Genomic DNA, 24,080 nt, shown 5'->3' on the forward strand with positions numbered 1-24,080 from the left:
TTTTTTTTTTTTGTCAGCCGTGTTCCAGCTCCCGGTCCCGGGAAACTGGGCCCTGTTTTTAACTCCCATACCTAAACCCACTGAGCCTCTGATGGTCATGGGGCCAAAGGTAGAGCATCTACCTAGTTCAGCCCCATTTGTGCGCACACTTTCCATATTTTTCCACTTAGGGTTTGATTACTTCTTCCCACTTTTCTCTGTGACTGTGGGTGATAGACTGAGCCAAATCAATGTTTTTGTCCCAATTGAGCTTTTACCGTCTGTAAATCTTAATTTTGAAGTGTGTGCCATTGTCAGATCTGATTCTCTTTGGAAATCCATGTACTGGAATATAGTGAATCAGTAGAAACTGAACTACTGATTGTGCATCCTCATGTTTTGTGGGGACAGAAGCCTCTGGGCAGCAAGTGTATGCATCCACTGCTACCAAAAGGTATCTGTGCCCTCTCACCCTCTCTATCGTGTTGGTGTAGTCAATGATTATTTCCTGATCTGGAAATTAGCGAAGTGGAAACTTTCCCTCATGAGGTTTAATGGTTGCTTTCAAATTATACGTTTGTACATATGTGGAACTCTCTAATGTGATTTTTAATCATGGCGGCAGGGACGAATGCCACCAGTGAGTCAAATGTCTCTGCATTTGAGTCTTTCTGCAATATGTCAGTCATGTGCTTCTTGCAGCATCATAGTCATAAGTCAGGGAGGAAGTACAAGTCTCCCATCGGGAGCTCTCCATATTCTTTCAGTCATAACTGCCCCCCTCTCCCGGTGAGGTGTTGGTCTGCTCTTTTATCAATATGTTATCACACTGGGTCAGCGTGTCGTACACAGTTTTCTGAGTCTGCAGCATGACGTACTGTAAAATGTAGCCTGCTTTATTTTAGCCTAACTACTGCAAACGCTGCTTTCAGGCCTTCAGTAGGATGCCTGTAACAGCATCCATCTGTAAACACAGTTCCTCAGCTCCTTGTATCGGCTTGCTCTGCAGGTCTTGCTTTCACTCTCACATCCCGTTGCACTCTTTACTCACACCAAAGCGGCTCTCCCTCCCCCACGTTATCTGCCATGTTATGTGTGGTGCTGTCAAAGTGTTCTGTAGATAGGTCAACAGTAGCAGCCACCCCCTCTTTCCCCACTAGAATGTAGTCAGATAAAATAGACCATTCTATGTCTTGTGCGTGATCATAAAACTCATGTTGATAAATTTCATCCCCCTCACGGTCATAGCAAAGGGTTAAATGCAGGGGATCAACTGGAGAAACACAAGGATGTAACATATGCACCCAGGGCCGCCACTGATTGTATGATGTTGCTGATGCGTTCTCAGGTTCTAGGAGTCCTCAGTAAATGTCCGCCCCGCTCCTTAAGCCGATGGAGAAATATCAGTTGACATCAACATCTGAGAGCCGGACCGGATCGTAGTCAAAGAGCAGTTCACTGAATGTCCACTAGGAAATGTCACAATCAGGCCATCTGGGCCACACATGATGGATGCCCCACATTTAATCAGTAAATCTCTGCCCATGAGGTTGGTTGGACACGAGGTTAATGTTATATACTGGTGGTGAAAAGTCCTGCCACTGATGTAGTTAGTGGCGTGGTTAATGGCAGTTTTTCTGGCTTCCCCGAAAACCCTATTACCTGGACACTAGAGGTCGACATTTTTGATTTAGGGATGTCACACGCGAGTGTGGAGAATGTGGCCCCTGTGTCAACCACAAAGGTCTCTGTTTGTCCATAATAGTCACTTGCAGGTAGGGGTCTGCCAGTCCTGCCTGCTTTGGGGTCCCTGGGCCCCATCAATCTTCATACTCCTCCCCCTCGAGCGAATGCTGGGGGTACTGTCCACGGGGTGGAGCTGCTGCGGCATGTTGAGCAAAATGTTGCGGCCTGCTCTGTGAGGAGGGCTGGTAGTTGGGACGGCAGTGTGGGGCTCTGGGTGGACCTCTCTGTTCTTGTGGTTCTTCCCGGTTTGGACATTTGCGGTGCCAGTGACCGTGTTGTCCACAGGTGTAACACGATGCATCTGACTGACCTCTAGGTGCCATATTACCCCTGCGCCTCCCACGAGATCCCTGATTAAAACCTCTTGTCCCCCCACCATAAGGGTTTGGGGGTCCCCGTCCGTGTGGGGTGACTACATCTTGATAATCAAATTGTGGTGGTGGCTGCTGTTGAACCATCTGATTGGCAGCTTTGGACGTTTTATGTTTAGAGGTGTTAACAGTATCCCTGGCCATTTCCAATTGCAGCTTTAACAGCTGTGCCTGGGCTGTTTCAGTCCTTTTTTTCTCCTCCTCCTGTTTCATCCTGTCCCTTTTCATGTGGTGTTTTAAATGTTTCTCCCACCGCTCAACGGAGCAGTCCATCACGTCGGCATTGATGTCCATTGCTTCTTTTACAGAGCTGGACATCCCTGCCATTACGGCGTTTCTAAAGAGTGATGTCTGCACCTTATCTGTGTCTGGATGTGTTCCTGCGGTGTCTGTCCATGTTTCCTTACATCTAGCCAAAAAAGTGCACGTGTCCTCCCCCTCTTTTATTGAAAAAACGAGATAGTGCCGTCTGGAAGGGGAAATTTCTGTCTCATTGCTATCCCCAGCGCGGTTGCATGAGGTGTGAATAACTCTGAATCGGGCCGAGTGGTGGTGCCGGCTTCTGCTTCAATCTGAGCTAGGTCCCACACCCCCACTTGTTTCCCCACTATTGCTCTCCAATCCCCCATGGCCAATGTGTGTCCTAAAGTGTGTTGACAGAACTTAGTCATCCATGCCCCCCCCCCCCCCCCCCCCCCCCTTTGTGTGGGTAACGGCATTCTCTCAAGAATGCCGCTCATATCGGTGAATGAGAAGGGCTGATACACCCGTCCCTGCTGTGGGCCCTTTTAGAATGATGGCATTTGTGTTGCGAATCTTTCTTGTTTATGTAGTGTTTCTCTCTGTCGCGTAGCTCATATTTGTCTTTTGTCCTAGTCTTGTGTGGAAAAACAGGTGCCTTATCATAATGTATGACCATCGTCCCTGCTATGGAAACGGGATGTCTCTCAGCCCCTCCCCGTTCCTCCTGTGTGGTGTTGTAGTCGTCTCTCTCTGAGTCTGAGTCACTGCAGGATACGTCATCGTCAAGTTCGTCTCTTTCCCTCATTTCTCTCTCATATCTGTCCTGAAAAACCCTATCCGTCTGCTGACCTACACTCTGTGTGTTCGTGGGTCGAGATAAGGTTTGATGTGGAGCACACTGGGTGTCTGTTTTTTCTTGAGCGTTTTGTAAACTACTCCCGATCCGCGCAGCCATCACAGAACTCTCCCCTGGCTCAGTTGGTACTGCTGGGCTATTTCTCCTGCTGACATCATCGGTCACAGCCGCATTCATCCTGTCCCTGACATCTCTATAACCTTCTGACCCTACTTCTGCCACATTCAACATACCTTCTTGCACATACATCACAGGCATCTGTTGGTGGTGATCTGGGGATGGTATTTGCTCCCCCACTGATTGTGGTAGTGACGGATACAGCGGTGCAGGGATTCTTACTTGCTCCTCTTTTTTTCAGTGCATCTCTGTGTTTGTTTTCTGGCTCTTTTCTCAGTTAGCTTTAAAACCGCACAGGCAAGCGTCATATTATGCAAATGAGCTGGCACTTGCTCCTTCTCCTCCTCCTTTTTCCACTGCTTTCTTACCAAAAACGAACCTTCTTTCTGGCTATGTATTATTATTTCTGCCTTAGCCTCCTCTTCAGCTTTAGACAGATATGATAAAGTTTCTTTCCCTCCGTGTCCTGTGGTACCTTTCCCTGTTTCTGCAGTTCCCCCCATAGGGTGTCATATTGTTTCATGGTGTTTTTTTGTTGGCTCTGGGTTATGCCGCTGATTAGCTGATCTCGAACTTTTTCCCATTGTTGTCTTATGGGCATTACATATGGAGGACAACTTGCCTCTTGGCTCCACTTTACTTCAGTCTCTCCGTTCATGTTTAAACACGTACTGCCAGCAGTTCTATATTATTATATACACGTGTGGATCTGAGTGTGAATGACTCCGTCGGTCAATCTGTGTGCTTTAATGAGACAAGCTTCTAGACTAAGCGAACTTAGTCCGGTCTCACTCTGGGTGTTAATTCACAAGTAGCACAGATCTTTTAATTCACGCTCAATTTTCCACACAAAGCCACCCCAATGTTTCCCACACAGAACAGGAGTTAGACGAAACTATTTGTTCCAACAATCTTGTCTTAACTCCTGGAACCACCCGCACATTCCCCTTAAAACACTTTATACCATATTCACACTTTTTACAGGCTTACTATATTGAGTTTTCCAGCGAAAGTATTTCTACTCTCGTGCCAACAAAATATTTCGGCGTTACTAGTAATTCTTTGGCTGACCCTCTCGGGTCAACACAGGCTCGTGACCTTAATCTTTGGTTGACCCTATTGGTCAACACAGGCTCGTGACCTTAAATCTTTGGCTTACCCTTTCGGGTCAACACAGGCTCGTGACCTTACTCTTTGGTTGACCCTATTGGTCAACACAGGCCTGGACCTAAATCTTTGGTTGACCCTATTGGTCAACACAGGCCTGGACCTTAATCTTTGGCTGACCCTTTCGGGTCAACACAGGCTCCTGACCTTCATTCTTTGGTTGACCCTATTGGTCAACACAGGCTCGTGACCTAAATCTTTGGTTGACCCTATTGGTCAATTCAGGCTCGTGACCTTAATCTTTGGTTGACCCTATTGGTCAACACAGGCTTCTGACCTTAATGCGGCCGGGGGGCTCCCTTAAGGGGATACCCTTCTATTTTTAATGCTGTGCTTTTATTCCCCTAATTTAGGCCACCAGACTCAGTCAAACAACACAGTTTCTTTTAGTCGTGTCCAATTGCAGAACTTTGATTTAACAGGTGTCTGCTTACCTTTTTAACTGGGCCCGTTCTGGTGTTGTTTGAGCTGGTCAGATGTCCGCTGTCGATCCCGTATGGTTCAGTCTCTCGTCTCCATCACGTCAGGGTCACCAAATTGATGGAGCTGGGCCTCTGGACCTCGTTCGCCAGCCTCCGCGCGTTCGTTGAATGAAGACAGAGAGATGGGATCCTTTAAATCTAAGATCAATTTATTAAAGTACTAAGTTCAATTAGGAACAAGTTTAAGTAAAATATGAGTAAAAGCACAGCATTCAGAGCTCCGGGCCAGAAACCTTTCCCTGTCAACAACAGTGTGTGTCATGTCAAGAAGTCTGACTGGTGTTCTTTCCCTGGCCCATGGTTATATTAAAAATGATAAACAGGTGTATCTTGATGTTTTGATCTTCCTGGGAGTTGTTGATACGCCTGGTCCAATCATATGTGCAGGCTCCCGGTCGATGTCGTCGACAATCGCGTGCACGTGGTCCTGTAGGCTGTCCTCGTTATCTGGCGTTCTAGGTCACGTCGTTCTTGATAATAAAGTATTTTACTCTGTACGCACTCTTCGTCACAGAGGTAAAAACACTGAACTTTCCCCCCATTAAATCTGGGTATCATATCATATGTTCGCAGATGTGATTTGACATAAATCATACATTCACAGATGTGTCCTTTTAGAAGAGAGACAGTCTGATTTCCAACAATACATGGCCAATAAAGCTGATTCTGATATTACAACTCAAAACCACTTTCTCTATAACAGCTTTAGTTTATAAACAAATAGTCTTTCTGTTCTGTTTTTTCTTCTTTCAATTTATTCAGTTTTAATAACACTGATTTATTGCAATATATGTGTATTGTCAAAATATTCTCTGTAAAACAGGAAATAAAATGTAACATACAATATTTTTTGCTGCCTTTGTTTTTATTTCAAAACAGTGATTAATTTGAAATGTTTAAGAACAGAATCAAAACATTTTGCAAAAAAAAACAATCTTCTTTTTTTGTTCATGTGAATACCCCCCCACCCCCACCCCCTGCTTTTCACTATTCTTTCACTGCCTCTTCTCTACCTGATCCTTTTCTGCTTGGACACCCTCTCTTCTTTGTCACTTCTTTACCATGTTGTTCTTTTTGCCGCTGATGCTTCTCCTGCAGCTTCCTTCTTTTCGTCTCACAGGTCTTTCTCTTCTCCTCTTCTGATGGCTCCCGTCTTTTAATTTTCACCGGAGTGTCACACAACTTGACTTGATCAGAAGTCATTTCTGTCATTAATTTAGTCTTTACACAAATCATCTGTGAATGTTTTGCCAAGATGGTAGCGGTGGCTGGGCTTACATAAACCCGAATCATCTGCAAAAGAGTGACAAAAGATCAGAAATAAGTGGTCAAAGAAAACATACCATGTCATATTCTCCAGATTTCTTGAACTAAAGTGTGCAGCCATTTTTTCCTTTTTTGTAATTTCCTATAAACAGCAAAAATCCTGTTATCAGATACATGCAATAGTGAAGACCAAGTTTCATTGATATTAGAAGCTTCAATGTAGATTATCATACTTACTGCCAATGTCTGTATAGTGGGACAATTCAGTTTGACAGATACAGTCTGCAATTGTGTATTCTGTGAATGTAAAATGAAAAATTATCATATAAACAAGAACAAAAGATAAATACTACATTAATTAGGATTTTAGCAACCTTCAGACGGAATAATTGGGCGGATAATATAGATTCGGGAAATTATAGTTAGATTTAACTTTTGCTCCTTACCTCCACTGTTGTCAGGAATCAAATCATGAAGTGCTATTGCCATGGCTATGACTGGGTGGGTTAGAGAAACCCTAGCTTTACTAAATTTACCTGACTGTTCCTGGGTGCAGGCCTTTTCTTCTGCAGCTGGGGAACCCTTAGGTTCACACTGGTCTCCTCTTCCTCCTCCTCTTCTTCTGTTCCATTCTTCTGGGACTGAAAATCACCTGACCCCTCATCTTCAGAGGAGCTCACCATCTGTTTTAGATGAGACAAAAAGTAAATTTTCTCTCTCAGGATTCTATCGAATATCATTGAATGGAAACTGCTTAAGAAAATGTTCACCAATCTTGGGCTGGCTGAGGGCAAAAACTCTTTCTTGTACAGTTGTGGAACCCTTTGCTTCACACTGCCTTCTTCCTCCACATCCTCCTCTTCAGAATCCTCTTCTTCTGTTCCATTCTTTGGGGGCTGCCAATCATCTGACCCCTCATCTTCAGAGGAACTCAGCTCAGAGCTCTGTTTTAGATTAGATAGTTATTTTTCTCATTTAGGACACAAAAATCATTGTAAGCACAGATACTTCTTAAAACAACTCTTACCAGTCTGTTTCTGGGTGTGGGTAAAGGCCTTTTCTTTCGCAGCTGGAGAACCCTTCGTGTCCCACTGGTCTCCTCCTCCTCTTCAGAATCCTCTTCTTCTATTCCATTCGTTTGGGGCTGCCAATCACCAGATCCCTTACTTATAGAAGAGCTCACCATCTGTTTTAGATAAGACAAAATTATCTTTCTCTTACTCACTTACCCTATACACTGAAATTGATGAAGACTACTCGTACTGATCTTTGACTGACTGAGGAAAGCTCTTTCTTGCTCAGGTTTCGAACCCTTCTAGTTTCCCGCTTCTTTTCAGATTCTTGCATTCCTTCCCTTGTGTCCTCCTGAGGGGATTCTGTCACCACCTCATCATAGTCCACACCTGCCCTCTTACTCCTCTCCTTCTTCTTCTTTTCCATGACTGCATAGCTTGACACTGCCATCATCATCAATGCTCTGCTCTGGACTGTGTCCTCTGTCGGGTCAGCCGCTGTAAAATGAAAGGTCAAAATCATGAACAGATATTACTCAAGCCAACAGAATAGTTTTTTTATTTTTTAATGCTGAAGTCACCTTGGTCAAATCTTTTGGCTGTCTGGGGATTATGGCACATGACTGTTGCTACCCTCTCATATTTTTTATCTCCCAGGTGCCGCTTGGCCTGATGGGAGAAATCATGCACAAAGTACATAAGATAAAAATGTGTCCTTGTCATAATAATAAAGACTTTAAAGGAACAAAACGTGTCTTACAAAAGTGGAAACAGAAGAACGTAACATATTGAATGTGGGGCCAGGACCCAGATTCATTCCTTCCCAGGCATCCTTAAAATACTCTGGGAGTTTCAATAAGGGCCCTCCAACAGTGTTATGAAAAAACGTGGATGCCTTTGAGCCTCCCTTAATTTGACCACGAAGTCTGTTGTAACGTCTGAACCAGGCATACTCTTCTGGTTTCAGTGGTATGGCTGCTTGCCCAAAGTATCTCTGGGTTTTGTGGTGCTGAATCTATTTTTAAAAGACATTTAATTAGTGTTTCTAGCTAAGTTGTTAAAAAATAGATGCATGTTGTGTTCACTTGTTTCATTTTAATATGTACTTACACGAATGACACGGCAACCTCTTGCAGTCTTTTCAGCAGTCTTGACCTCTGCCACGGTCATGTTGATAAGTACACCCTTACGATGTCCCGTTGTTGCAATAAGAAACCCACCAAGTAGTCCAAAAAACAGTGTGAGTTTCCTTGTGTTATGTGGTCTCTTTGCAAGATCATCTTTTAAAGAAGAACAACAAGTATGAGCGTTCAACGACAGACGCTTTTTAAAGTCTGGAGCTGATTTGATCTATTTTCCACTACCATAACCCATCACCAAAGTTTCTAAATATAAGTCAATCTAAAATTTTTAAGGGCTGCTCAAAAATTTTTTATTTATTATACAGAGTATCAATTTACCAGAAAAGGCCATTTTAGTGCATTATGAATAGAAAAAACAAACAAATCCTCCTAGAGCAATCTGAGATGTTTGAACAACTGCTGTAACTACTGATCCTTACCAAGTGCAGCATCAATTTGCTTTGGTGCCTCCTCTATGAAACCAGCATGTTTTATGGCCTTGACAAGATTGTCTGATGAACAAACAAACAAAAAACAACTACTGTTCAGCATATATGTGTCTCAACCTCAATGATGAGATTTGCATTAATGGAGGGGAACACTTTACTTACCGGACTTAGTACGTTGCACAAGCTGGTGTCCAACAACATCCCTGCCAATGTCTCGGACACGTGCACTAAGCTCTGCTGTCAGGGCTTTGATTGTCCTTTTACCAAGCCTCACACAATGCGGCTTCATATTGGAAAGATATTTTAAGAATGCCAAAACATTCCTTAAATAAATCTGTTGGGTTGTGGGTTTGAACCCTTTTTGTTGCAGGTTGGCTACAAACCTTAAAGGTCAAAAAAAGGTATTAGTTCATGTCCTCTCATAGTCAATAGACAATCACAGAAAATTCTGAAAATGCTGTAAACTTACCCTCTGACTCTTGATATATCCTGCAGGAACAATACATTTCCATTTGGATTGGGGGAGTTTGCCATGAAGTGGAGAAAGTGGAGCACATGAGTGGCATGTTGCTTTGCATTTTTCTGAACTGTCCTTGGAGGGTTGACACCTTCCACATGCGCTTTAAAGTTGTTTACCAGTTTCACTGAGGGATGTACAAAAATAATTAGACATTAAACAATGGTAAACATGTAACAGTAAGATTCATAATCCTAAATGTTTTGATAGGAATGTGATATTCACCATAAGCGGGAGCATCTGTCGCTGGATATTTTGGCACACGCTTATATTTCATAGCCTGGAAAATATAAATTGAGATGCAGACATCCAAACTTAATATCCAGAACTTGTCACATTGATATGTTAGTAGAATGAAATGACACTCACATTTGTACGCATTGTTAAAGAATGTAGCTTCTTCAGCTCATCATTTCGTTCAATTTCGCATTCAAGCAGCTGCTTTGTCACACGAAGCTCTGTGAACAGAAACTGACAATTTATACAACCATCTGCAGGCATCCTTGGAGGAAGGCTGAGGTGCTGAGATGAGGATGCTGTGGGTTTCAGCAGCAAAGGTGAAAGAGCAGTAACAGCAGTTGGCGATCCTCTTGAAGGGGACATGGATGGTCCACAGTCAGTGGGTCCCGGGTTCACAGAATCTGTGGCACTTAATACACTGGGGGCTACTTCTGTGTTACATGGTGATGGCAAAGCTACAGAATCTGCTGCATGTATGGCAGTGGACAGAGATAATGCATTACTAATGGTAGTAGTTCTTTCAGACGCCCTTGCAGCTATCTGCCTACGGACGGCTTCTTCGATGGTAGATCCATTTACTATATCCATATGTGATATGATTGGTGGTTGGGGATGCCTGGCCCTCAACAGTGCCAATTCCCTTCCAATATATCCTTTGCCCTTTCAATATAAAGTTTAGCCATAGGTTTCTAAAAAAAAAAAAGAGAGAAAAAGAGGACAACATTGCTTTAGATGTAAATTTATTTTGTCTAACTCTGTTCTACTTTATAGTTTCATACCTGATGTAATATCTTATCTACTTCTCCTTTGCTCTATTTTTTAAGGATGACCAGCAAATCAATATAAATACAGCAGCCAAATACAAACCTTCAATCCATGGGCCTTTAACAGATGCTTGTCAAGTCTGTTTATATGTTTAGACTTGCATAAGTGAACTGGACAGTCCAGATTTGCCCTAAAACTGGGGAAATGACACCAATGGAAAAAAACATATTATTAAGAGAATAGGACATTGCCTTACTGAACAGCAAAATGTTTTAAAAGTCCATGTAAATCCATTTATTATGGATTTACCAATGTAATATTTAAAAAGTTCATATTTCGTGTGTGTGTGTGTAAATGGTAATATTTCCAAAACACTTACTGTCTGTGAGACAACTTGCTTAAGAGACTGAGCTCTTCTTTGTTTTTCACTTTCTCTGTGACTTTGAGATGCTGCATTATATCCATGTATCTAAGTCCACAAATAGGACACTGATGCCCAGCTGTTTTATTGCGTGGCCTTCTTCTGGGGTGAGGACACTTTGCTTGCACAGGATTTGTCTGTGCTTTGGCCTTCTGTGGTCCCTGTGATCAAATGAAAGAGATGTAAAAAATAATAATGATTTACAGAAATACAAACTTAATCATGTCAAATTTTGCACTACAATAAAGCAGATTGCTATTTGCTTTTTTTGTCCAAGAACAATGTTTTCAAATATAGTGGCATTATCTCACCTGATTGACAGTTAAAATGTTTTGCTTGTTATTGCTGTTAATTGTATTACTATGCACAATAACTGCTTTTGTTTGGAGATAATACACTGCTCCAAAAATAAAGGGAACACTAAAATAACACATCCTAGATCTGAATGAATAAAATATTAAATACTTTGTTCTTTACATAGTTGAATGTGCTAACAACAAAATCACTCAAAAATGATCAATGTAAATCAAATGTTTTAACCCATGGAGGTCTGGATTTGAAGTCACGCTCAAAATAAAGTGGAAAACACACTACACACTGATCCAACTTTGTATGATGTCCTTAAAACAAGTCAAAATGAGGCTCAGTAGTGTGTGGCCTCCATGAGCCTGTATGACCTCCCTACAACGCCTGGCCACTTTCCCGATGAGGTGGCGAATGGCCTCCTGGGCCCAGTATTTCAAAATTTGTAATCTGGATCAGAATAATCCGGATAATGAAATCCTCCTTTTCTCAGTCATGGATCACGGTGATCCTGCTGACTTTATCTGAGTATTTCAAAACACAGGCAGGGTGGATCACCGTGATCCCTACCTGGCCGGATACGGATTTCCCAATCTCAAGTCTCCGCCTCCGGGATCTGAAACATGGTGGACTACTTCATAAAAGGAGTAGCAGAGAGCCGACTTTCACAGCAAAAGTGTAAGTTAACCGTCGTCTATTGTGTAGCGGTTTTAATACCATACGAACGGCAACCAACACATCATGCAAGCCAACTATTTGAATTGTCACCTTATTAAAAGCAGGCCGTGGCGATCTCTAATTGAGACGCGGCCGTGCTAACGGGAGCTAACGCGGCTCCATTGACTTGTGTTTTAAGCAGCTAGCGGGCTATCATTAGCGGCTATCATTAGCGTCACGTCATTTGCAACACGGCAGATTTACAGTATAAGCAGGCTGCATTGTGTACAGACCTGCTCAGTGCTTAGAAAACACAACGCAACACAGTTTGAGTATTAACTACAAGGTTTGTTCAGAAGGTTCAGAATGCTACAGTAGCCTAATGCTGGTGATGATATCATGTTTTTGTGTAGGCTACATAAATACAATTTGGGATTGTGGATTAAGATACTCATACACCTTCTACCTTCAGAGTCCACTCACAGCCATGGACCACTCAGCTACAACAGGGTGAGTGCTGGAAATCCTTGAAAATGCTTTAATTGTATTGATACATTTAAGACTTTCAAGTAATTGGAGTTTGAATAAAGTGCTTGAAACTGCTTAAATTTGTAATGGCATTACTTTCATGGTATTGGTCAGTGACACAATTAGAAACATTTCTTCATCCTAATTCCTCTCCAACATAATTATGATAATTTATAAAAGGATCTGATTTGATGAAGTAAAATAATCAGTGTGTAAAACACTAACTGAAATACATTGCTACATGTTTTAAAATCACATTCAAGCTATATCCAAATATTTTAAAGGTGCATTTTTAAGCTTGAAGCCACTTTGTCTTCAATTAATCAGAAGCATGAAAATATACCTTGAAAATGCTTGGAAAGTGCTGAAATGTGCAGCATGACATTAACACTGACACAGAAAAAATGTGCACATTTTTCTTTAATCATTCAAGTGGAAAAATAAAGATTAACCATGGCATTTCTCACAGCTCTTCCAGCAGGACCATCAGGCTGCTGCGGTGGTGGAGGCAGCGGATCGGGGACTTCTGCGCAGGGAGGAGGTCCATCAATGGGAGCCCCAAGTGGCACTCTCCTCATTTGTGCAATGTTGTGGAGCACAATGCAGGCACAGATGACGTGACAGGCCTTCTGTGGCTCCACACGGAGATAGTTCAGGCAGGCAAATCTGCGTTTTATCACGCCATTCAGGCGCTCAATTGTCCCTCTTGTTGTGGCATGGACACTGTTGTACCTCTGCTGAGAGTCATTGGTGACAGTAGCAAAAGGGGTCATCAGCCAGGGTAGAAGGGGGTAACCGCTGTCACTGAGGAGGATGCCATCTGGGGCGGCCTGCTGGAACCTTTGAAAGAGGTGGCTTGACCTCAAAATACGGGCATCGTGTACAGACCCAGGCCATCTTACGACACAGTTGGTGACAATGAGGTCAGCGTTCCCCACAAGCTGCACGTTAATGCTGTGCCGGCCTTTTCTGTTGACATACTCCCATTCCCTGGCATGAGGTGCCTGAATATGCACGTGAGTACAATCAATAACACCAATACAATTGGGCATCCCCCCCAATGAGAAAAACTTCCTCTTGGTCCTTGCCATGTCGTCTTCATTTTCAGGCCATTTCACAAATTGACCCAGAAGATTGCTGAGGGCAGATGACACTGAATGCACCACATGGCCGACTGCTGACTTTGTCACCGCCAGTCCATCCCCAATTACCTCAAAGAAGGAACCACATGCTTAAAACCGTAGCGCTATAAGCACTTGCTCCTCCACAGTCAAGGCATGGCTCCTCAGGGTGGCACGTTCAAGGTGAGGATGAAGAATATTACAGATGTAAGTAATATCATCTCGCCCAAATCTGTATCTTGCATAAAGCTCCTCATTTGAGTAATGCTCGAGCAGGTTGGGGCGCTCAGCATAATGCCGTGGCCTATACCTTCTCCTTTGCTGTCGGTGTTGGTGTACAATTGCTGTCATTGTCTTGTCAACCAATCGTGTTCAGCTGAGAACCCAATTTAAGCCCTTACTAATGAACCTGGGATACTCTCACACCTGAAAGTAACGAGACTGGCAAGGTATAAAAGAGTGACTGGTTGATCAACCTCCAGACACCATGGAGGCCCAAAAGAGTAAGGGATTGAACTTTACAGCTGCTGAAACGCCTGCGTTGCTGGATGGGGTGAGGTCACATTATTGTGTTTTGTTTGGCACTTTCAGCACCCCTGGCCAGACCAGTGTGTCTGCAAAGACCAAAGGCGAGATTTGGGCTGCTATCACAGCCCAAATAAATGCCACTGGCAGTGGCCAACTACGGTCGGTGGAGCAGGTCAAGCTTCGGTGGAAGAACTTGAAGCAAAAGGCCACCAAGGACCAGGCGGAGGCGAAAAACCCCCAAACAGGGAACAAGCCCTTCAAAGGTAAGACTTAACTGTTTGTCTTCTAAATTCCCATATTATGTTACATTAATGGTACAAGTACTAATTTAATGTCACTTTTGTGAAGCACTATGAGCTACATGTCTTATATGAATGTGCAATACAAATGTTCTTGTTTATTTCGTAAAGCTGGAGAATTCTCAGATACTGTCCTCGATATACTTGGAGGGGAGAGTTCCCATGCCCTCCATGGGATTTTGCCAGCCAGTGTGGGGGAGTCTGACGAGCCACTCAACCTTTCAGCTGACTATGTGCTGCTCACACCTGTGCCATCAACACCATCAAGTGCCAGCATTGCTCCACCCGGTCCACCATTGGTGAGAGCTTGTTTTTTTTTGCATTTCACTACACTGTTTTTAAACCTTGGTTTTAGCTTTGCATGTGACCAATAAACTTATCTATCTACCACATCAGGCACGTGGGCCAGAGCCAGCGCCAGCGCCAGAGCGACGGCGACGGAAGAGGCATGCCGGGGATGAGGAAGCCTATGAGAGGCTCCTCAAAATGGAGACCGAAAGGGCAGTCAAACAGACTGAACTGGCCAAACGGCAAATTAAGCTGACGCTGCTTCAGCAAAAAGAGACAGAATTAACAATCAAGCTGTTAGAGAAACAGCTTGACATTTGAAATAGCATGGTCCTTAGTGGTCACATTATTTTTTGTTGGAATAAAACTTTGTTTGGACCCTGCATTCCTTTGTCTTTCTCTGTTTTGGTACATGCAAGTTACAATGTTTGGTGAACTAGAATTTGAGAAATGATTGTAATTTTATTTACAGCAGTTTTACAGTGGTCAAAAATTTTACTATGCTTTACATTTTTTGATATTACTTAAATTACTTGTTAGAAGTACAACACTAACACTTAAGTGTAACAAACATCTTGAGTAACAATATCTAGGAGAAGTATGCGCTGAGAGTTTGTCAATCCAAGTCAAATCCACCTCTGAGGTGGGATTCAAATGATCCTGAAATTTTGGTATCAAGTTGATCCAGATATCTGACTTAACTTTTGAAATACCCAAATCAGCCTTTTATCTGGATTCAGGGGAGGATTGGATTACCAGAGCTGAAACCCTGCTCTTCAGGATCAGGATTCTCCTGATCTGTGTTGAAATACCCAGTTTTCAGATCAGATCTAGATTTAATCCAATCCGACCAGGATAATCCTGTCAGATCACGTTTGAAATACTGGGCCCTGGGGATCTCCTCCCAGACCTGGACTAAAGCATCCGCCAACTCCTGAACAGTCTGCAGTGCGACGTGGTGTTGGTAGATGGAGCGAGACATGATGTCCCAGATGTGCTCAATTGGATTCAGGTCTGGGGATGGGGTGTTTTGCTAATTGCCTATAATTTCCACCTGTTGTCTATCCCATTTGCACAACAGCATGTGAAATTGATTGTCAAATCAGTGTTGCTTCCTAAGTGGACAGTTTGATTTCACAGAAGTGTGATTGACTTGGAGTTACATTGTGTTGTTTAAGTGTTTCCTATATTTTTGGAGCAGTGTAGTTGCTCACACCTCATTTTTTTCACAAGTTGTCACAACCTCTTCTCTCCCTCTCTATTTTAGCTAATTGTATCACTATCATATTAAATTCAAGCCTATGTTCATGTGTTTCAGCTCAAGTTAATTTATTTGATTTATAAATTAAAAATATTATTTTACATGTATATCCACAACTGCCTATTGACATAATAGTGTTTTACATTTAGCATTAACATTAAATATTTCCAGAAGCATCTTTAAAACAGCTATAATATGTTGAAATTGGTTCACATGTATTAACTTCAGTTGAGACTGACTATAGATTATACAACAACAATTAAGGACAATGTAGTGGATATAGGATTCTAAAGTTTTAAATTTTCATTCTGCGGTTTGAAATAATTAATGTTGAACACTATCAGACACGTTCGTTTTAATGGGACGACAAGGTCAGGTGAGCTAACTTACTTCTTCATACTGCATTATTTTCCCTTGCTGTGACTGGGACTTCTCCAATTTCTGCACCGATTAACCACGTTGCGTCCGCCGCGGGTTTAATAGTTGCTATTAAGTGAGAATGTGCATGAAAGCATATCCAAGGAGACTGTGGGCGCGCACTTACGGTTATGGCGGCACTATGCAACTTTCTGGGGAGGCGATCGCTCCCTGTCTGGAAGTCTCGCGAGAACGAGAAGAACGAACTGCTTTACGTAAAGCGCGAACGTTCTTCTCGTTCGCGCGAGACTTCCAGATGTAAACAGGGAGCGAGTGCCTCCCCCGAAATATCCCCTCTTTCAAAGGCTGTAATAGGGGCTAGAGACCCTCGGGGCGGGAGGAAATAACACCATTTTCGATAAAATTGGTGAGTCAAACAAACACTTGATTTCTAAGCGATTTCATGACTATGAAAAAGGTAGAGCGCTTACCTGCGATGTAGAGCCCTACAGATCCCGCAAATGCATCGCGACCTTGCAATTTTGACCAATCACCGCAAACTTTGACCAATTTTCATACGTTGATCCGACGTCATCGACCGGAGTTGCAACTTTTTACTTTTTTTTTGACTTGCTTCCGCAACTCTATTGCAACAAAACGCAACTTTCATCTTAACTTTTCAGAAAGAGTTTCAGATTTTTTGCCGCAACTATTAAAAAAAAGGCCCGCGAAATCCAGCAGGGTCTGATTGGCTTCTGAGCTCATAGACATACAGAGACGCCGCATCGACTGTGGAGGGCTGCACCTAAAGCGCCGCCATCTTGGAACAGGACTAGCAAGCAGAGACAGAGGTGCATCAACCTACGAACTACAGAGGTTCTTCTCAATCTCAAAGTAAAATTATTCGCTGAATTTTAGACTGATGTCCAAACGTATTGATTTGTTAAAAGCGTCACACATGTAGCTATGATACATGGTGCTTGGATATTTTAAAAATGCTGGTTTTAATACCTAAAGAAATAGTATTTAGATATTCGCGGAAACGCCCCCTTCATTGCTCGACACACGCTTTGAAGCCTCGGCACATCTCGTAACATCACTACTAAATACAAATTCTACTTAATGTAATCAGCAGACGAGCTTCTGACAGAAGATTAGCAAGTAAAAGATGCCGGATTTTTCTGCTGCGTATGGGTGCTCTAATGAGCGGAGCAACAAACACGATCTCGTGGGATCACTTAACAGTTAAAATGTAATTAAGGGATAATCTAAGCGTTAGCAGGTTGTTATATAATCAAATAAACCCAGACAGGACGGGCAGAACCCATCAGCTTCGTTCGAGTCAGGGTTATAGTCGAAAGGAACTAGAAGTGTTTTCTGTGATGTTTTTCATCAAAGTGACTAATTCTAAAGCCTCATTCTGTCGACTGCAGTGATTGAATACAGCATCTAAAATAGCTAATACATTTGTTTATAATTAGCTCTTTTGGATGTAATTTTTTTTGTTGTAGACAATTCTTAATCTAATTCATTTTTTACAACAACCTCTCCTTTGAGCAACACGTAAATCAAATCACCAGAACTGCCTTCTTTCACCTCAAGAACATTACCAGACTCCGCCCGTCACTCACCCTCTCTGCCGCTGAAACCCAAATCCACGCCTTCATCACCTCCAGAATCGATTACTGCAACAGCATCCTCTACGGAACACCATCCAAAACTTTAAATAAACTACAGTACATCCAAAACTCTGCTGCACGTCTGCTCACCCACACCCGCACCGGTGATCACATCACTCCTATCCTCCAAAAGCTTCACTGGCTCCCAGTTCCACAGCGTATCCAGTTCAAAATCCTCCTCCTCACACACAAAGCCCTCCATAACCAGGCCCCCCTATATCTCACTGACCTGCTCCATCGTCACAATCCATCCCGCAGCCTCCGCTCATCTGATGCAAACCTTCTTACCCAACCACGCAGGACCAAGCGCCGAACCTGGGGTGACAGAGCCTTCTCTGCAGCCGCCCCCTCCCTCTGGAACTCTCTCCCCATATGCATCCGTGATTGTATTGACTTGCCCACCTTCAAATCCCTAACAAAAACACACCTTTTTAAATTTGCTTTTAATGTCTAGCTCTAGTGTACTATTTTATACTGTTTTACTGATTTTAAGTTCTTTTATGTAAAGTGTCTTTAAATACTTTGAAAAGCGCTTTAAAATAAAATATATTATTATTATTATTAATCTCTCACCATGTTTCACACATTTTGAAGGTTTCCTAAAAGACAACAGTCTAAAGAGACAGTCGGAGCTGGAATTGAAATGGGAAGTTGTTGTGGCAGATGAGATGTCCTTGCTGTGCAGTCAGCACTTAAAGCTACATGACTTTGACCGAACAGGGCAAATTGTCAGAGACATGGAGTCAAGCCATCTATCTGTGCCATTTGGCTAAAGAATTCATTCAATTCTGTGATTCATGTGTCCATGGAAGCATTTGATGGCTACTTGATGCCACAATTTTTTAAACTTTTGTTTCTGTCTGCATGTTTAGGAATAAAGTACACTACACTTTCAGATGCCCAAAACTTTTAAAATGTTGTATAATGTTTCTTACATTTCAGCAAATACCATCAAGAACAACAAAGGCTTCAAGGAAAGGAGCAGAAAGCCTTCCAGTGGCCTCGCCTCAGCATCTCCCTGAAGCTGAGCCTCATTCTAATGTTGTGAGTAAAGGGAGTTTTTCCTCTCTATTGTCGCCAAGTGCTTGCTCAATGTGGGAACTTTTGGCTTTCTATTCTATGATATTGTAAAGTGCCTTGAGATAAATGTTTTTAAGATTTGGTGCTATACAAATAAAATTCAATTGAATTGAGTACTTGCATGTAACATTTTTCGAACACATGAGAGCATCAATGCCCTGGTCATATTAAAACCTGTATCACATTTGCTCTCTGTCACTAATTTCAGACACACTGAAATACACATAAGTACACATTAAAACATACTGTGGTGTGTTGTGTCCCTGTCACTAAGAAGCTCATATCCGTGGTTTACATGGTGGGACTGAGGGATGAAATTAAGAATGTGGGCCAGCTACATCAGTGAGTGATGATTTATAAACATTACTATATATTTTTTGTATCCCTCTTTCCACTAGGACCACAATGATGCTTTGCCTGCTTTTCCCACTGTTGTAAAGGCCAGGCTCAGTGAAGCTCTAGTGAGAGTGGAGAGTCTAGAGCGAGGAGGAACGGCGTGCTCCGGGAGTGATAGTTTCCAGAGAGTCTCAACACCTACCTCTCCCGCATCCCCATACATTGCAAAGGTATTACCTATGTTGCCTGATTGTTAAATACATTGTGAGGGACGAAGCTGGACTAGTGTGGTATTTATTCATAATGTGCTCAAAAAATTTAAAAGTAAATTAAATGAGGACAGCATGTAGGTGCAGAAGGTTACCGACATTCAAGCTGGTTGTGTGGCTGCAGGTGTGACCTTCACATACATGAATCATGAATCAGTCCTACACACTATGTTTTGTGACAATGAAAATGACCAATTTCAAAGCTCCCATCACACAATGCTTTCTGATACATTTTGAGCTTTCAGATATGCTATTTTCTGTTTATTTTTTTCTGAAGGGGTTAGGGTGGTCAAATTACTACATAACATTACTATATTACATTTTATTTTTTAAAGGTAGCTGACTTCAGTGGATGCAAATCCTGGCCTGAATAAGCTAATGCTGAACATGCTGGGAAGAAGATTCAAGGAAGACCAGACAAAATATGGATTGGTGGCATTGATTTTGGATGCCATGGCAATACAAAAATAGTGCAGTACAATCCCCAAACTCCAAAAATGTCAGGGTTTGTCGTTATTGGGGATGGACTAAATGAGATTGACGTTGCCTCTGAGGATCTGGTGCTTATGTGGGTAGGCATACGAACTGCTTGCTTACTATCTGACCAGTGCTCTCACACCAGAAACAGTGAAGGTCTTAGTTATCTACGCATTGGAGGAACTTCATGCTCATGGTTTCAGTGTGGTATGCATGACAATGGAAAGACACGCATCTAACATCAGCATGTGCAAGAAACTCGGCTGTGACCTCAAGGCAAACCCTGGTGAAACCCTGAAGACCTCTTTTGCACATCCAGTGACTGGTAAGACAGTGTTCGTCATGATGGATGCCTGCCACATGCTAAGGCTTGCATGCAACATGTTACAGGTAAATGCTGATTGTTGTTCTAGGCTTATTTGTTTTTAAAATAATTTTATTGTTGTGTGGTTTATTCACATATGTGTAAATAAACCATATGTGACGCGTTGCATTTTCCTGTCTGCACTGAGAGTCCTTTGAGCAGTAATTAAAAAGGATTCTGATTCTTTTTGAGGGCATACAGACCAATAATCAACACCACTGGCCCCATTGACTGGAAATACATGGTTTGTCTCAACAATGTTCAGATGAATAACGGACTACGGTGTGCACACACAGGCATGTCCACTTCGACAACCGGAAGATTAAAGTGTCCCTGGCTGCGCAGACATGGAGCCGCTCAGTAACAGTGGCTCGCCGTACACTGAGGGACCTGGGCTACTCACAGTTTAAAGACTGTGAAGCAACGGCTGTATGTATTGAGGTAATATGATTAGGGATGTGCATAGGGTCATAGAGGGAGTAGAGGGAAGTTCCACATACTTGCATGTTTAACATGGTGAAATAAATTCGTTTTTCTATTTTTAATACATTAGTATTAATTTGATATAATACCTGACACTGATATGGAGATGGTTTGAGATGCTTCAAGTTAATGCAGATGTGACATTCTTGTTGAGAGCCAGGGAGTATTTGATCCGTTTGTCAGTGAGAGATGGCACCCTTCACCTTCAACTATGAATTAAGTTTTGGATATCACCTAAGCCTGTCCAAAACGAACACAATAATTTAGAATAACAGCATGTCTTACTCCAGGTCTTAGGGGTGCTGAGTTTCAATTTAGTGGTGGTAAAGCACCCCTAAAAAGGGGCTAGGAGAAGTGCGATGACGTTTCACAGCCAAATCAAACAACCAATCAGAGGAGAGCATTACTAGCCAATCAGAGGAGAGAAAGGCGGGAACTTTCACTACCGTCATGGGGAAAATATCGCTTCACGAGAAGCAAAAATGGCGCCGTCCTTAGGGGAGCCTGCGCTACTGAGCAGCTTTCCATAGGAATGAATGGGGCGCCATTTTGTGTCCGCTGCCCGTTCTTTGTTCTTCGTCCATGAAAGAGCTGCTTTTTGTCAACAGAATGGCAAGATGGCGGCTCCCGTGGTTAGATTCAACGTTAGCGACAAATATAAAAAACACCCGAAAATCCTCTTAAATGGCCAAATGGATTCTAAACCATGCTGAATACACAACCGGGTCCAAGAAGAACAATAAGCAAATATACGATAAGGTGAACTTTTTATGTTAAGTCATCTAGATCAATTAAAGACAGTAATTGTAGTTATACAGCTGACTATTAGTTTGTTCATTCATTCATTAATTTATGCTCAAAAGAAAACAGCACTGATCAAACATAAAAACGATCTTTATTAAAAATACGAAATGTAAAACTGTCAAAAACAATATATATTATAAGGGATAACAGCACTGCCCAGAGCTAAATATGAAATACAAACTGTACAAAATAGAATTAGGCGCAGATAGCAGTGTCCACCAGAATCATTTTGATTGATCTTCACTGTCAGTGTCAGGACAGTTGTCAACTTTCGTTCCTCATTTTTATTTTTATTGGCACAATTTGTTCAGCGACATTAGTTTGTGCAACACAGTCCTGCAGAGAAACAGGAACATCTTCCTGCCTCACAGGCACTTTCTTTACAGCTACAGTGTATCACATGCAAAACACCGTCAGGGACCGGATTTTTTGTCATCCAGGTGACACGTATGTCCCCATCCTCTATTTGTCAACCATATCCAGCAGGTGATGGAGCACTTATATTTTTTTGCGACATGACCTAATTTTGGCAGCCTGGTAGTTTGCCCTGTTGCAGTGCTGGTGGAGGGCATCAGTAGTAGGGCGAATGCATAATTCTGGAAAGGCCGATGATGCCATACAGAAAGCCTTGTACCTAGCCTCATTTACATTTCCGGCAGCTGGCTGATCATATAGGTGCCATACATACTAGCAAAGAAGTGCAAATGTTGCCTGCTCCAAGTTAAAGTTGGTTCCTAAACTTTTAGAAGCCTTGAGGTACTCATCTTTCTCACATGCAACAGAAAATGTCTTTCTTTTTCCTTTGCCATAAAAGGCACTTGTGGAGTCACACCCAGAGAATGTGTGAACCTTAATCAAGGCTGAACACTCTCTGGTTCCAGAGCTGATGACACCTTGGTAATGTCAGTGATACGTGTCCTGTTGCCAGTCTCTGTGAAAACATATAAGCTGCATGGCAAATCTGTCTGCAGACTTACAGCAATGACTGCCACATCAGTGTCAGAGCTCTTGATAATGACACCTTTATGCTCCTGTGCACCATGTTATAAAAACACCCTTGTGTCACATTCTTCATGATCACACTGCAGGTCTTAAACTACACTCAACTGTACACCCTCCATAACAGTCACACAGTGTCATTGATCTTTATATGTGATGTACAAGCAGTGCATTTTGCCTACTGTTTGCAGGCGAATATGACAATGATAATAGTTATGGCGGTAAATAAGATCAATGATGAGTAGTGGCATTAACAGCTGTGATACAATGAGATATATTACTGATGATGTTTAGTAACATTCATTGATGAGACATGAATGATACAGACGAAGAGGATAGAAGCTCAGAGTATCAGGACCAGTATTATCCCCCGGCAGACTAGGCCTATAGCAGCATCATTCAGCATAACTATATATATATATAGTTATATATATATATATATATAACTTGATTTGCTTTGGCTTTTCATTATTCCCATTGCATACATACTATATCAGTGTATGTTTATCAGCATCACTGATATTTTTCAAAGACTGTGAATTTAGAAGGACATGCCATCTCAAACTGCTTCTTCAAGTGACGTATGACTAACCTTGAAACAAGGTAGTGTTTTAAATCAACAAAAGTGACATGAATTCTAGACTTGATTAGTTGGTGTGGTGGACGAGAGGGATTTTCTGTGCACATGTGACCTCTTGTGTTGAAAAAGAGGCACTGACTCTGAGCTGGTTCTTGAAAATAGACTGTACAAGTCTATGTTCTTGAAGTTGGGTTGATGAGGAAACTTAATCCGTGCACATGTGTTTGCTTGTATGTTTCTGGCAGACAATGGAGGGAAAATGTGAATATTCCTACAGTGCATCTCAAACATTAAACAAAAGGATAAAAACTATGTTAAACTCTAAAGCTTTCACACATTCACCCAGTTGCAAGTTTATCAGCAAATTTCATCTATAAAATGTATCTTTGTGGTATCTGAATCTGTCTGTAGTCTTCAGACAGTCTTGGTGTTACCTCCTCTGCTCTCTCTGACTCTAGACAGTCATGGTGTTATGCTGCCCCCTACAGATCTCTGTAGGCTTTGGCACTGGTTGCTACAAAGTTTTACCTGCTCCACCTGGCCTGGACTGAAAGCATTTTTTATGTTTGACGCTCAAAATGGAGGATAGGGTGCTATTGTGATGTCAGAGAGAGGCAACATTGTTATTGTTTCACAGTTTGCGGGTGTAAGAGGAAAATGCTACACTATTGTAGATTTAAGTTATAATCGTTAAAAGTGTGCAGAAGGTGGCGAAGCAGTTTAAAGAGATGTCACCGTGAACAAAAGGTGGATTGACCACCTGCTACTGTCCCAGTGACAGCTGCATTATGACGTAATCTTGAGAAGCCCTGAGTTAAAATTTAGTTTTAATGCCTTTATTATTCATCATGTGTTAACATGGTGCATAATCCCAAATAAATTAAAACCTAATCAAGACTCTGGGACTTCCCCAG

General features: G+C 42.3%; 1 pseudogene across 1 annotated transcript; it reads right to left on the reverse strand.

Annotated features, from left to right (window-relative positions):
* Positions 1-12,669: 12,669 nt before the first annotated feature.
* Positions 12,670-13,713, reverse strand: LOC310965859 (putative nuclease HARBI1; annotated as a pseudogene). Its single transcript has one exon. The product of its transcript is annotated as a putative nuclease HARBI1 (transcript).
* Positions 13,714-24,080: the final 10,367 nt, after the last annotated feature.

This window comes from Echiichthys vipera (genome assembly GCF_963691815.1).
Source record: "Echiichthys vipera genome assembly, chromosome: X".
NCBI lineage: Eukaryota > Metazoa > Chordata > Actinopteri > Perciformes > Trachinidae > Echiichthys > Echiichthys vipera.